Raw genomic sequence first — 14,378 nt, 5'->3', positions numbered from 1 at the left:
TGTCACATAACCTCACTAGAAGTGGAATATACACCCAGACCATTTGAGCACAGTGAGCTGGAGGAGCATAAGCTTTCAAAAAGGCAGAGGAAGGAACCACTGCTGTTCCTTGACAAGGCTCTGGGAATCTCTGTTTAAGAAAGACCAAAGAGCCCCAGGGGAAGAACCACTTCAGATAGAAACAGGACATAAAGCCAGGGTATCATTGAACAGCTCAACCTCTCCTGTAAGTTTTTTTGCTCTGTTTTGTCTTGTCATTGAGGCTACAAAACCTAAACAGAATGGCAGAATACCGCCAGAGGCATAAGGGACATTCCTGACAAAAACCAGACCCAGGCTTTTTGGGAGAGACCATTTGTAGATGCTGGGTTTGCACCGAAGTTCTCAATTGACATTCAGAAGAAGGGTACGCTGAAGCCTGATTCTCACTGGCCTGTTACCATTTCCTCTGGAAATAAGAAAATAGAAGAAATAAAAGTACCCATTATGGAGTGAAACCCTCTAGCTCAGACCTTGATAAAAATGTGAAGATACATCTGCATAGGATGAGAAGAAATTTCAGTTCACATGTGGGTATCTTACAAACTAAGCAAATGAAGTATTAATGGATATAAGAAAGGCAACAATTTCCTCACTTGGGTCTACTGTAAGCTGAATCTCTCAATGGTCTCTTCAGGAGCAGCCAAAATATGACTGAACAAGCTTAATTATTTTTCTAACTATAAATGAACACGCATCCTTTTAGAAAAGTGGAGACAGGTTTAAGAAAACATGCCCATCCTTGGGCATTTAATTGGTAATAGCAAGCTTTGATTCCTCTGGCATCCGAAAGTCTTAACTCTTCCCAGTCTGGCACAGCTTGCTGTGTATCACTGTTCAAAATGAGCCAGGCAGTGAAGGTGCATCAAGATGCCTCCAAAGGGAGTCTCTGAATGGCTCAATGCATAGAAAAAGAACATTTGCAAGATGATTGCAAAAAAGCTGCCACAGTTATGGGTTGGAAACACTAGTACAGGGCATGAAATCATCAACAAAGCATCTAGGAAACCACTGATAAATACAGTTTGTTCATGTAATTGCATAATCTAATTTGTTTTCGATACTCAAACAACCTCGAACAACTCCAGATAAACTAATTTAATCAAGTCCAAATGTTTTCATTTAATCAAAACAATATGTAACAAAACAAATTCCAAGCACCTAAAGCCTCCTAATCCTTAAAAAATAGCCCATGCTTACCCAAACAAGCCCTTAGGATGGAAGGAAACTCCCTTCCTGTAACCAGTGTTAGAGAAAATGAAGATGGGTTTTGAACTGTTCCTCATCAGACTCTCCAAATTCCTTTTCTTTTACACCTCAGGGAACATATGAGTTTCCCTCACCACTCTTTCCCTTTTCTACTTACATGCTATCAACAATTCAAGCATAAGCACTATTCAATCACACCAATAGCCTTGCCAAGGAAAACCTTGAACTGCTTATGTAGATTACAGTATTTCCACTGGATGCATCACAAAGAGCAGATTAATTTTGTCTCTGAGTACTGCAGTTATCCAGCATTACTACATGCCCCCCAGCTGTTTGGGCATCTTTCATCCACCCCGTTACTAAGCACACAGAAAGCGCAGGGACTCCTACGCAGACCTACTGAGTACAAATTGTCACACTGCCATATGCAACATTCTTATAATACAGTGCTCTGAAACACCACAAGCTTTGGGTAAAAGTTGAAACCCAGAGGTGCCACATAGGGATCTGCACAATTGCTCTAAACTTATTTCCACTTTCTAATTGCAGTAACTCTTACAGTAACTCAAAAAAGGCACAGAGGTGTGAACTACAGTAGTGATGTTATCTCTGGTTTGAACTCTTCCCTACCTTTTTCCCCTTTTTTTCTTAACCTGTGGTATCTCAGCTTTCTGACTAATTGATCCTAAACTCTTTTCAGATTTCTGGTTGTAATTCAGAGGTGTTACATAAAGAAGTTGCAAGTTGAAAAATAAATTATTTCATTACTTTAGTAGCATTCAGATAATCTTGGTATCACCAACTTGTGCTTGGGGATGCAAAGGGAGAAGAGAAAATCTTTATGTGGCCTTAGAAGTATAATACCTCTGCATACATATCTGAATTTATCCTAATGTTTGTATTTTGACTTTTAATATAAACATTCCCTTGCAACAAGAAAAAGCAATTTTCAAACGTAGATCTTATAGCAAGAGGTCCAGCACGAGATGTAAGAATTATTTTTTTCTGCTCTGAAAACACTGAAATACCTCTGTAACACCACTGAAAACAGGGAAGTGATGCCCCACTCCTGTGACTGGCCTAGTTACATGAACATGTTACTGAAGGCACTTGAGATGTTTCTTCTGGAAAGAGGTAAAATCTGCAACACTGCAGGGAAAAACTTCAAACAGGAACCTAGCTCAAACCCAACTGTATGATAAAAAAAATACACAGCTACTAAACTGGGTTCTCAGCTACTGCAAATTAACACAGCCACTGACTTCATTAGAATTTGTCTTATTTTTAAACTAATGTTACCAAGAGATCTTAAAAAAAAAGTAATGTACCCCCACTTGGGAATGGGATCATAAATACTGCTATATAACCAGATGAGCAAACCGAATAACTACCAAAATAAGCAAGCTTTGTGGTGCTATTCCAGTCTGGATCATGCACGTTTTTGGAGCTAATGGAGGCTACACTCTCAACTATGGAACATCCTGATACTGAAATTTGGGGAGCAAATTCAGATCATAAAGGACAAGGCTGCAATATGTTATAGAGATATATATACCTTTGAGTGAGCATCATGATCAGCAAGAAATCCAGAATGAACGTGTACTAGATAATTTCACTCTACTACTTATCTGTGTTCCTCCATTTTAAACTCACTACTTTAAAACAGCTCAGGAAGAAAAGCTGGATGTACATCTTCAAGTACACAACTTGAAGATAAGTACGTAAAGTCAACCAAGAGACATCCAATATGTCCCCAAGTATTTCATTCATCTCTCATTGTGGGTCCCAATGGGATGGGAGTCTCATTGGCCCTGTATCACATCTTTCCAAACTCATGTGATAAGCCAACTATCCTCAGACTGTCAAATGCAACACAGGCCTGTTGTGTAGGTGCCTGACACGATCACCATCTGACCAACAGCTGCCAATAAAACTCTCATTGTTACAGTCTGGAAAGAACAGGAGGGATGAAAAACAGTCATAGAATATTCAAATACTATCAGAAAAATTCAATGTATGCTGTGGCAAAGAAAATGGCCTAAATCTGTGCTTACTCAATATAGAAAGGGTATAGCAAAAATTATGGTAGTTGCAAAATGATTGACAGGAGGATTCTTACTAACAGGCATGATGCTTAGTCAATCCCTGCTAACTCTGCTTCTAATATTCTCAGTATCTGAGATGATTCAGACACTATTTTGGGAGGCAAGGAGACACTGCTAAGGAGTCACGTGAGTCACTCCTACACTGATCATAGGTGGAGAATTTACTGACTTGTTGGACATCACCCTGATATACTGAGTATATCACAACAGTTAGGCTTAGACTCAGTATACTAAGAAGAACAAAAACCCCCACCAGTTGCTGTTTATCAGGAATTAAAGCCTTACAAATGGCCAGGGTCAGACCTTTGAGAATGATGCTAACACATACAAAAAAAGCTACTCCAGACACTTTTTTTGATTTCTAGTGTATTGATATTTATTTTCCTCAGAAATAAAACAACTAGGAAGAGCCGGCTTTGGAAGGGTAGTAAGTTAGCACCCTTGCTTAAAACAAGCGTGCTGTAGTATAAAAATTTTATAGGTATCAATTTAAGCAGTCCTGAATAACTTGTTAGTTGCCATCATCAAAGTAGAAATACTGACATCAAGGTGCATGGTGTCAGATGAAAACTACCCTTCCTATGTTCCCAGGGTTTTTAAGACTTACCCTGCTGTATATGTTTCATGTGCCTGAGCATGTGTAATACTAACATGTATTAGTAAATGTTGTTCAAACATACCCATTTTCAATAGAGCAAGAATTCAAGAGAAGGACAGGTAAAAATGAGCAGCAAGCATCTTTATTGCTACAGGATCCTTCCAGACTATATTCTTCCCTTCAGGTGCCAGCTGAGCAGCCCTATCCACTTTTAAGGACAACACGATTAATGACTAATTTGACCATAATGACACTGGGCTTCACTGCTCATGAAGACCTCAGAGAACTGATTCTCTGCTCTGACACCTATTGACCTATTAGGCTATTGCCAAAAAACAGACTGGACTACCACATGGAGTAACAGCCAGTAGCATAAGGCAGAGAAAAAAGCTCCTCCTAGACATCTGACTACTTGATTACCATCAGACAAAACAGCTACACCTTCTGAGAAACACTGGCCATGCTTCTGTTATGCAAAGGCTCTGAAGACCACAGAAGCAGTAAAGCTGACACTGGCCAGGGACATCAGCATCCTTACAATTTCTGGCAACTGAATAATAGATATTTAAGCTGATGTGCTGGCTTCAGCTGGGGTAGAGTTAATTTTCTTCACAGTTTTGTTCTGGGTTTGTGCTGATCATAGTGTTGATAATGAAGAGATGTTGTTATTGCTGAGCAGAGTTTACACAGAGCCAAGGCCTTTTCCTCTTGGCACGCTTCCATGTGGGCAAAGAGGCTGGGGATGCACAGGAAACTGAGAGGAGACACAGCCAGGACTGGTGACCCCAAATGACCACAGCGACATTCTGGACCATATAACATCATGTGTAACATAATGCTCAGTGTAAAAAGCTGGGGGAAAGAAGGAGGAAGGGAGGGACATTCAGGATGATGGTATTTGTCTTCCCAAGACACTGTTACATGTAATGAAGCCCTGCTCTCTTGGGAGTGGCTGAACACCTGCCTGCCCATGGGAAGCAGTGAATTAATTCCTAGTTTTGTGTTGCTTGCATGCATGGCTTTCTGCTTTCTCTATTAAAGACCTTAATCTCAACCCAAGAGTTTTCCAGCTTTTACCTTCCCTATTCTCTCCCCAGTCCCACTGATGAGGAAGTGAGTGGCTGCATGGTAATTGGTTGCTGGCTGGGGTTAAACCACAACAGCTGAGATTCATTCCTATTTAACCTTTGGTGCCTTCTTGAGCCACACAAGTTAGGAGTGCTGTTATCTGAGGTTTCCTGGTTTGACAGCGAAGACAGGCTGGCCCAGCAGGCCAGTAAGGACATGCACAAGCCAACTTGCCATACAGGTGCATCTCTGCACCCATTCACAACTAGGCTCTTGACTGAGGTATCTCGGTATGGTTTGGTGAGCCAGATGAACCCCCAGACTTAGACCCAAATGGTCTATGAACACTGATTCTCTGCATCCCACCATACCACAAGACATCCTCCAACAACAAAATTATGTTTAAAATAGAAAAAGAAAAGCCACAAAACCCATAGTCATTACAAAAATTTCCGAACATAAGAGACTGGTCTCTGATTACTGCAGCATTACCACAGTGCTCATTTTGGTGTAAAAACATCTACAAGAAGAGTAAAATAAGAACGGACTATTTAAAGTGGATATTCATTAGCATACAAATAGCAGCTCATAATCCAGGCATTCATGGAAGAGTTAAAAAACATGAAAAACATAGGCTATGATTTTCTGGCACTGGCTACATCGCTAGAAATTGGAAAGTTTTCTAGGGAGTTGACCTTGTGGTGGTGACACAATGTGAGAATGGGATGGATATTGTTCAGAGTCTGAGTCATAAATTAGGTCATCGGAGACCAGTGAAAAGCTAGAGACTCAAATCCTGGAGTTCTGGGAGAGGAAAGGAGAAAAGTCACTGCTAGCGAATCAGAAGGATAAAGGTTACTCTGCAGACAATGTACAGTTGGAAATTCATTTAAAAAAACACAACTTCACCACCCATTGTGGTTCTTATAACCAAAATAGATGTATAAATTGTTGCACAACCTGTGCAAACCCAAAACACAATCAATGCTCTGCCTGGCCATGCCCAGTTCCAAGCAACCATGTACCCAATACCCCTGAGCTTGTACCAATGAGGTACAACCTCACTGAGGAGCTTCACATCACAACGTTGTACCCAACCCTGTGCAATGAAATGTGTACAAGTATGAAAAAAATCCCTTTCCCCCCTTGTCACATAAGGCTTTTTGTGTAACTCTGGTTAGACAGATGTTCTAGCACCTACATTGATAGCATCTAACATAACAGACTGAATTTAATCCATTCAAGTCATAAATAAGAGAGAGACAATGGACACATGAACTTTCTGCTTTTCTCCTTTCAACAAAGCAGAAAGGTAGTATTACAGCTTATATTATGAAGCTGGTCTCCCCTGTTTACCTACACCAGCAGTTTTCAAAGCAGGGTGTGCTCATCCCACACAGTGTGCCAGAAAATGCACTGGGATGCATGAAAGAACTATGTTTTATACCATTAATAAATAAAATTAATTCTCAAAAGAGTTCACTTAGACTTTTTTTATCCATTTTTACTTTCTATTTTGTCTATGGTTTATAATGGACAAATAGATGATATGTACAGTAGTAGGTGTATATAATTTATAAATATATACATATTGGAGAGAGTGTTCAAAAATATTTTACTGATAGGAATGTACAACCATTTGGAGACCGCTCCCCTATACATCCTATGGACAGAGGCAGTCCTTCTAAGGGAGAAGTCAAAGATCTCATTTCTAAATTATGAGATGAACAGCTACTAAAAGTTCCCCTAAACTTGAAATACCTGAGTAATATCAAATACAAAAATTTGATTTAAGAGCTCATCTTAAGATCTTTAAATTAAACTGAAAATATAACCAAAATGAGAAATCAACAAATTATTTGGATGAATAAAATATAGATGAGAAATACTCTGTTTGGGTTCTTAAAATTCAATCCTCTTCCTGTGCAATCAGAAAATATCCAATTTTACTTCTATTCATTGACTAGCAGCCCTCAAGACTTCGCAAGAGATTAGTGGGGAAAAAAAAAAAAAAAAAAAGAAGAGCTTACAGCTCCCATAGACTGCAACTTGATTCACATTCAGAAATCCCTGGCTGAAAGTTCATGGTCCACCCTCTTAACAGGTTTTTATGGATATACAGAAAACTCACTGAATCTAAGTGTGTACATAATGAAGATAAAGTTCATGTTCCAAAAGAAAAATCCCAGAATCCCAGTGCCTCTGCAAAATAGGACTCTCAATTACAGTGACACTCAAATCTAAGAGCTAATTACAAGCGGAATGGATGGATGAACACTATACAGACTACACAGGCACTGAGATAAGAATTATCTGGAACAGAACAAAAAAACAGAACAAGCAGTAGAAAGGCTGAATGGGGAAAGACTGTGATCAACAGAGCAGTGATAGCTGCTTGCTTCCTTCTGACTGTGGTAAACCCAGAAGAACACATTTAATACAAATCCATTTGCTAAGAAATCTATTCATGATAAATGCCATATTTTAACATGTAGAGAAAATTTTCAGACTCTTTCTTCTGTACTTGCATAATTTAGAGTCAATTTCTTTTTTAACCCATAGTTGGCATATACTTGATCTTCAGCGAGGTGTGTGCAAAGACATTTAGTTTAGCAATATCATAGTTATAGCTGTACAAGGTAGTGTATCTATATGAATATGCAACAATGTAATAATTCAAATAAATGCACTCTTAGTTCTCTTTTTACAGTACTTCAAGTCAGACATACATAAGCTAATTTCTAGAAATTAAAACCATATACAGTAAAATAAAACATTATGCATTTTAACTTTGTGTTCTGTTTTGCTTTAACTCTGAGGGAAACATACTCCACATGTTTTTGAATGGCTGCAGGTGTGGATTTTGTACCATTTCCATTTGTGGTTTTTCCTATGACTGCACATCCAAAACTGTGTTCTCTGTAATAGACAGCTTGGGGAGTACTTGAGAGCAGAAGGACTTTTGCTTCATGGTGATGGTCTGAAGTCTTTAAGGTGAGCAAGGGAGTGGAAACAAGTTGCTAACAGACTTGTAGGAGTTTAACCTCATTAAAATCATCTGAATGAACAATATCTTTTCTACCAATTAGCATCTGGAATCTGAGGTAAAGATGTCAATTTTGAATAACTACTTTAAGGTTATGAACAAAGAGCTCACAGATGCTGTAAGCTCCATGGCAGAAACAAGAACTATTTTTTGATGACAAGTTCCAATAAACATATGGGGGGAAAGAAATCATTCTTTTTGAACAGATGTGGATATCAAAACCAACAAAATCATTAAAATACAATTTTTCTCAGTAATTTGAGCATCGGAGGCCCATAATTGAAAATGCATTAAAATCCTGAGCTTTGCTCAACCTATAGAACGGTACACTTACATTACAGGATAGAATTGTAGTGCACTACTATTTCAGATTAGAAAAGCCTATACTATACTACCTGGACTGTACGTAAATTAATTCATTCTGCTGTCAGCCCAGATTCATTTACAGAACAACAGGAGACTGGAAAAAAAAAAAGTCTTTTGAATTCATGGTCATAATTGGTTCCTCCCAAATAATTTTGCATTGGCTCTTCAGGCTGGGAAATACCTTTTCCCTACTATCTTCCATAAAGCATAGAATAATTTATAATAATAATCCCACCATTGTCATTATTTTAGCTACTCAGTTCACTGTCTGAGGAAAAATACTTGGCCTTCATTTTGCTACAGCTATTACAATCTTGCTGCAAGAATATTTCTAGCATAGTCATCATTTGTCCAGATTGAATTTCAAATTACCAGATAAAGCAGTAGATAAATCCTTTTCTTATTTTTTTCCTTGAGACACATACACTGGCAGACTGACCAATTTCTTTGACTACTGTTGAAGCAAGTTTAAAAAGTTATTCTATTTGCCAAGTTGTCCGAAAATTTTGAAGTTTTCCTGTGTATATTAAAGGAAATAATATTTCATCTGACAGCAAAAAAAGCATAAACCAACAAAGCCTGATAAGACACAAATTATAATTACTGCAACAACAGAAGAAACAAAGCTTTTACCAAATAAGGCTACAAGGTAGCTACCAGAGACAGTAAAAGAACAGAAGTGATAATACTAAAGGAATAATAAAGTTCTTGCATCACAACTTCTTCATATTTGCAAGTTCATGTACAAAATTCAAGGATATTTCAAAGTAATACTTCACTATTGTGTGACATATATTTACTAAAGAGAATATTTACTAAAAAACCCCCATGAATTATATCATATACTGTTCTTGTTCTGTGTAGTTATTACAGAAATAAGCTTCTGTTCAATTAGGTTGTCTGATGGAACACAAAGTTGAAAATAAAAGCATTTAAAAAATTAAAATAAAATCACTTCTCACTTATGTTACCAAGAGAAGTTTTAAAAATCTCTGCATGACATGTGTTAGCAATTATTTTAAATCTTCCACGTCTTATCTGCTACGTCTCAGATGAAGGCACAGGAATAGTGTTTTGCTGGGGCAGAGTCACACAGGTCAGACATGATGAGTTACCTACACAGGCTGACACCATTCACCAAATAGCAAACATCACTTCAAAACAGAGAAGAAAGTGTCTCTTGTAACATGTTACCTTTCTAGCAACTCTTACTAAACCAAATAAAACAAAAGAACAAAATATGATAAAAAAACTGAACAGCGTGTACCTTACAAGCTGCCAGAAGAGACTGCGACTGTAAATTCCAATAAATCTACACAAACACTTCCACAAGATGTTGGTCTTTTATATGCCTTTACATGTCATCAAATTAGCTTTCCAATACTGTTTTAATATTTCTTCTCACCGAAAGGATAATAGAAAATCCTACTCAAATATCAGTCTTACAGTTCCTCTTCAGTGTAGTAGGACACGTGCAGTATTTATCATAAGGAGCAAAGAGTTGATAACTTTAATACCAAATGGTGGCAAGAAAACACCAATTATTTCTCTTGGACTTTCTGTCATATGTAAACTACAGAAAAAGGCAGATGGCTGGCTTGCCAATGGACTGCCTTGCTTGCATGCAATTGCAATTTTTAACCAACACTACTCTTCCATAATGCCTGAAGTGCTTGAAGAAAAAGCAATGCTAACTCCTACAACACTAACAGTAATTCATGATCACATAGGTCTGAATAAAATTCAGGAATTCTGTCAACATTCCGTAAAATAACTGCTTTAAATTTTCACAATTATAAATAATTATGCTTACTAAATTCTTTGCTAGATAGGAAATTCTGTTAGAATAATAATTACATAGTGGGTCTTCTTACTAAATTTCCTTTGAATAACCTATCGGTTTAAAATATATTGGTCAAAATTTCTTTCACTGCTTTCAACAGAAGCACAAATAAAATTTGAGAAAAATGCTTCTCTTTCTTCTTGAAAGTTTTGCTCTATATGTAATTGGAAACTTCTGGATAATCTCCATTATCTAAAAACATTTACACAGAGTCAACACAGCAAAGCTGGAAAATTTTTTGATAGAAAATTACAACAGGAAAAGCACGAAAATTCAAGAGGCAACACAATTTGAGCATTATTGTAACAGAGTACAGAATATCCAGGTCACTCTAATCCATGCAGAAAGTTCCAGAATTTATGATTAAATATGAAGGACCAGATACATTTTTACTTAAGACACCATGTTCATCTGGAGAAGGCTTCAAGGTGACCTCACAGCAGCCTTCTAGCAGCTAAAGGGGCCGACAAGAGAGCTGGAGAGGGACTTTTTACATGGGCATGGACATGACAAGGGGGAGTGGCTTTAAATTGAAAGAGGGTAGATTTAGATTAGACAGGGGAAGAAATTCTTTACTGTGAGGGAGGTGAGGCCCAGAGAAGCTGTGGATGCCCCATCCCTGGAAACATTCAAGGCCAAGTTGGATGTGGCTTTGGGCAGCCTGGTCTAGTGGAAGGAGTCCCTGCCCATGGCTGGGGGTTGGAAGTCTAAGATTTTAAAGGTCCCTTCCAACCCAAACCCTTCTATAATTCTATGACTCTGTTTCCTTATGTGACACAAATACTGCCAAGTGCTCAGACACAAAATTTTTGCAGAAAAATATGCACTTTTACTGGCAAGCATGCAACTTTGACTTCTCATTTATAACAGTCTGAATGAACCACTTTAAAGGAGATGCAGGGCTGCAAACGAACAGTGAATATGAACCTAAGTATTAAATGTCTGCTTCCTTTACTAAGTTCTGTCATTCCTGTTCAATCAAAAACAGATCCCTTGGGAAAAAATAGAATGCAAATCTATAATTAAATAAATATACACAGCGCGGGGGGGGGAGCATAAAAATATTAATTTGTATTAATTTGGGCATTTACTAATTCCTTATTGCTTCATTTTACAGTTACAAATTAGTCATTGTCCTCCCACTCCTTACAGGAAGAGAATTCATTTCAAAATTGGAACGTGGAATAATTTTGAGTAGAAACAGGACATCTCACTGAGTAACTTCAACACTGTGAGAGACAGAAAACTCATGTGCTACTCTATTCCTATCCTTTCCTATGCACACATATCAACCCTGTTTACAAGCCTCAGCAGATATATCAAGACTGAAATACCATATAAACTGCACATGCACCAATCCAATTATTATAGAATAATAAGATTCATCTATTCAGCAGAAGTTTCCACTCAGATTAAATGCTTTCATTCTCCAAGCCAATGAAATACTGGAGGTTTGTTAGTTTAATTGCAACATATCCCATTCACAAAATGAAACTGCAAAAAACCCCAAAGTTTCACTGAAGCAGCCTGGAAATCAAAGAGGTCATTCCTTTCAAATACCAAGCTTTCATCACCTTAAATTGCTGTGTTAGGAGCTATTCTTCACCACGCCAAAAATCTCAGCTACCTGAAAAGCAGCAATCCCCTCAGTCCATCCCTTGTTGTGGGTGTTTTCCTTTAATGGCTTAGCCACATTGTATAAAATTTTCAGGAAACAGGATTTGTTCCTTGCCTGGGCTCGCTGCTACCAAACTTCAGCTGAACTGACAAACTGAGCACATTTTAAGGATCTGAAATAATCCATGACAAAGCCTGAGTAGCTGTAGTACAGGTATTGCAACTTATTCTCTCTGAAAATGCAGCGCTTACAAAGTTCAGCATAAAGTTGAAAAGAAACAAAAAATTTTACTCTGGCTCATAATTAGAAATAATTTATTATTAAGAACAAAGCAAACTGATGTCTGATTAATCTGTCATCCGAGAACCTGAATTCAGTTTTGTGTACCAGAATGCTGCTACTGCTATAGAAATGCATTTTAAACTTTTCCTAATAGGGCATGTGACTATTTTCTCTGGTTTTAGGAAGAATAAGTATTTTTTAAAAAATACTTAAAAAGTGCTGGTCACTGCTTTAAATATGTATTTCCTGACATGACATTCTATTTCATGGTTGCATTTTTAAACACCAAGTCATCTAAATAAGAATTTCCACACATTTTGGATTAACAGTAAGTAAAGAAGTTTAGAACAGGGACTTCAAGGCAAAATTATACATTTTAAACAAGTAAAACATAACAAAAGTTAATGATCTTAGAAGACACAAATTACTTCTGCTTTATGTGTCAGAAGATACCAGGACAAGCCTAAGCTAGTGAGAGGCACTAGTTAGAGAACAGATATGAAAAATTATTTCAGTAGTAAGTATTTTAAACTCTGATTCAAAAGCTCCTGAAAACTGTGATTGGTGAAAGAATTCAATCTACAGGTATAGGATTCCTCTTCTCTGGTTATTAAGAAGTTCATGCAGCATTTTTATTTTTATTTGGAGAGCCTTTAAGTCCTAGTTCAGACTTCCTTATTCTTCTGTGAAAATGACAATACCTAGAGCTGCACTAAACACTTCTTGTCTTTTAAATGTAGGGAAGATAGTTAACAGGCAAGCTAAAAAATCCTTACCCATGTGTAGCAACTTGCTTTTATACGTTTTTCAACGGAAGACTCCCTTATCTTTCCATCGAATGCCACAATAGGCTGCTTTTGTTGAATGTTTCTAGCAGCCCATTGTACCCAGTGCACCAGAGCTGCGTGGCCTGAGGCCAGGAAGGAAGGTGTGGAACACGTCTTCACAGGTCAATTTCCACTCTCCAAGTTTTCAAGTATTTGAGAGAAGGTCATGTTACAGCACAGATTTACATAGCAGACAAATTACATGACTGCCTGTTCTCAGCATTTCATAATTTCAATAGAAAAATTAGGTCAAATGAAAGGGAGGAAGAATAACCCTATCCTTTCATGCTAGTCAGAAAATTAAACAAAAAACTTATTTAGCTGGGGTTCTTGCCAAAATCTTGGTAAAAATCTGCACTGGCAGTAAACACAAATTAAAAGTATAACATTTACCATTCTTCTACAAAAATTTTTTTTTTGGTTCCTCCAAACGACCAGAAACAAACCCCAAAATTTGCTCTATTCTTGTTTTAAAACACTGGTTTTACTATTAGTCCAAAACAAATACATTTTTACAAACATGCATACTATGAAGGAATGAGTTAGTAACTTCAAGGGCTTTCCCCCACAGCCTGACAGTGTAGTAAGAGCGTTAAAAGAGGGAACTGCTCTTTCTATAATCTGTCCAGAAGAAAAGAATAACTTCAAATGGCTTGCCCCCCCACCCTCAGCATGAAATACACTGCACTTGAAAAATGGCAATATTGGCCAGCCTCAGCACTGCCTGAACTCTATGTTTATTCTAGACAGAGACTAAAATTACAGTGTTCATATTTGGCATTCTTTAACTAGAAATTCACAATTTTTTTTTTTCTTTTTCTTTTCAGAAAACAACGCTATGGTATTTTCAGGATAACTACAAAATTACTTGCCAAGAGCAGCTCAGGGCATCATAATGTGAAAGACAAATCTGAAGTGTTCAGGTATGTACCCATACAAGCATAACTTACAAGGTAAATAATTGCACACAAATGCCTGTTAGTATACAGTTAAAATATGCTAATCATTATCCCAGGTAGCTTTCAGGATCTGTTTCAACAGAGTCAAAGACTTGTAGGGTTTAGTCTGGCATTTTGTTGACGCTCTTACTGAGCAAGCAGAAAGAATAAATATTAACAAAGAAATTACTGGCTTCAATAACTTTAATTAGGCTTAACATTATTTCAGTTTCTAAAAATGCCAAATATGAAATCCGACTTACTTTCAGCAGTAAGAAAACTTTTAAGCTGCTGCATATTTAAGAAGGGCTGTAGTTTTAAGGAACTGCTGAACAAATTTTTGAAGACAGTCACTGTTAGCTGTTCACTAGGTTTTATGTACATTTCATACATATTAAACACGTAAAAAAGAGGAAACACAACTTTGTGTGTAATCTGT

The 14,378-nt window shown here is 37.4% G+C and overlaps 1 protein-coding gene across 1 annotated transcript in view; it reads right to left on the bottom strand.

Annotated features, from left to right (window-relative positions):
- LTBP1 (latent transforming growth factor beta binding protein 1) overlaps positions 1 to 14,378 on the bottom strand; it is a 186,085-nt gene that overhangs the window by 105,528 nt on the left and 66,179 nt on the right. The window lies entirely within an intron of this gene.

This window comes from Pyrgilauda ruficollis, unplaced genomic scaffold (assembly GCF_017590135.1).
Source record: "Pyrgilauda ruficollis isolate IOZ18807 unplaced genomic scaffold, ASM1759013v1 scaffold4, whole genome shotgun sequence".
In the NCBI taxonomy this organism is placed as follows: Eukaryota; Metazoa; Chordata; class Aves; order Passeriformes; family Passeridae; genus Pyrgilauda; species Pyrgilauda ruficollis.
Note: the sequence above shows the minus strand (reverse complement) of the source record. Positions and strands in the feature narration are given on the sequence as shown.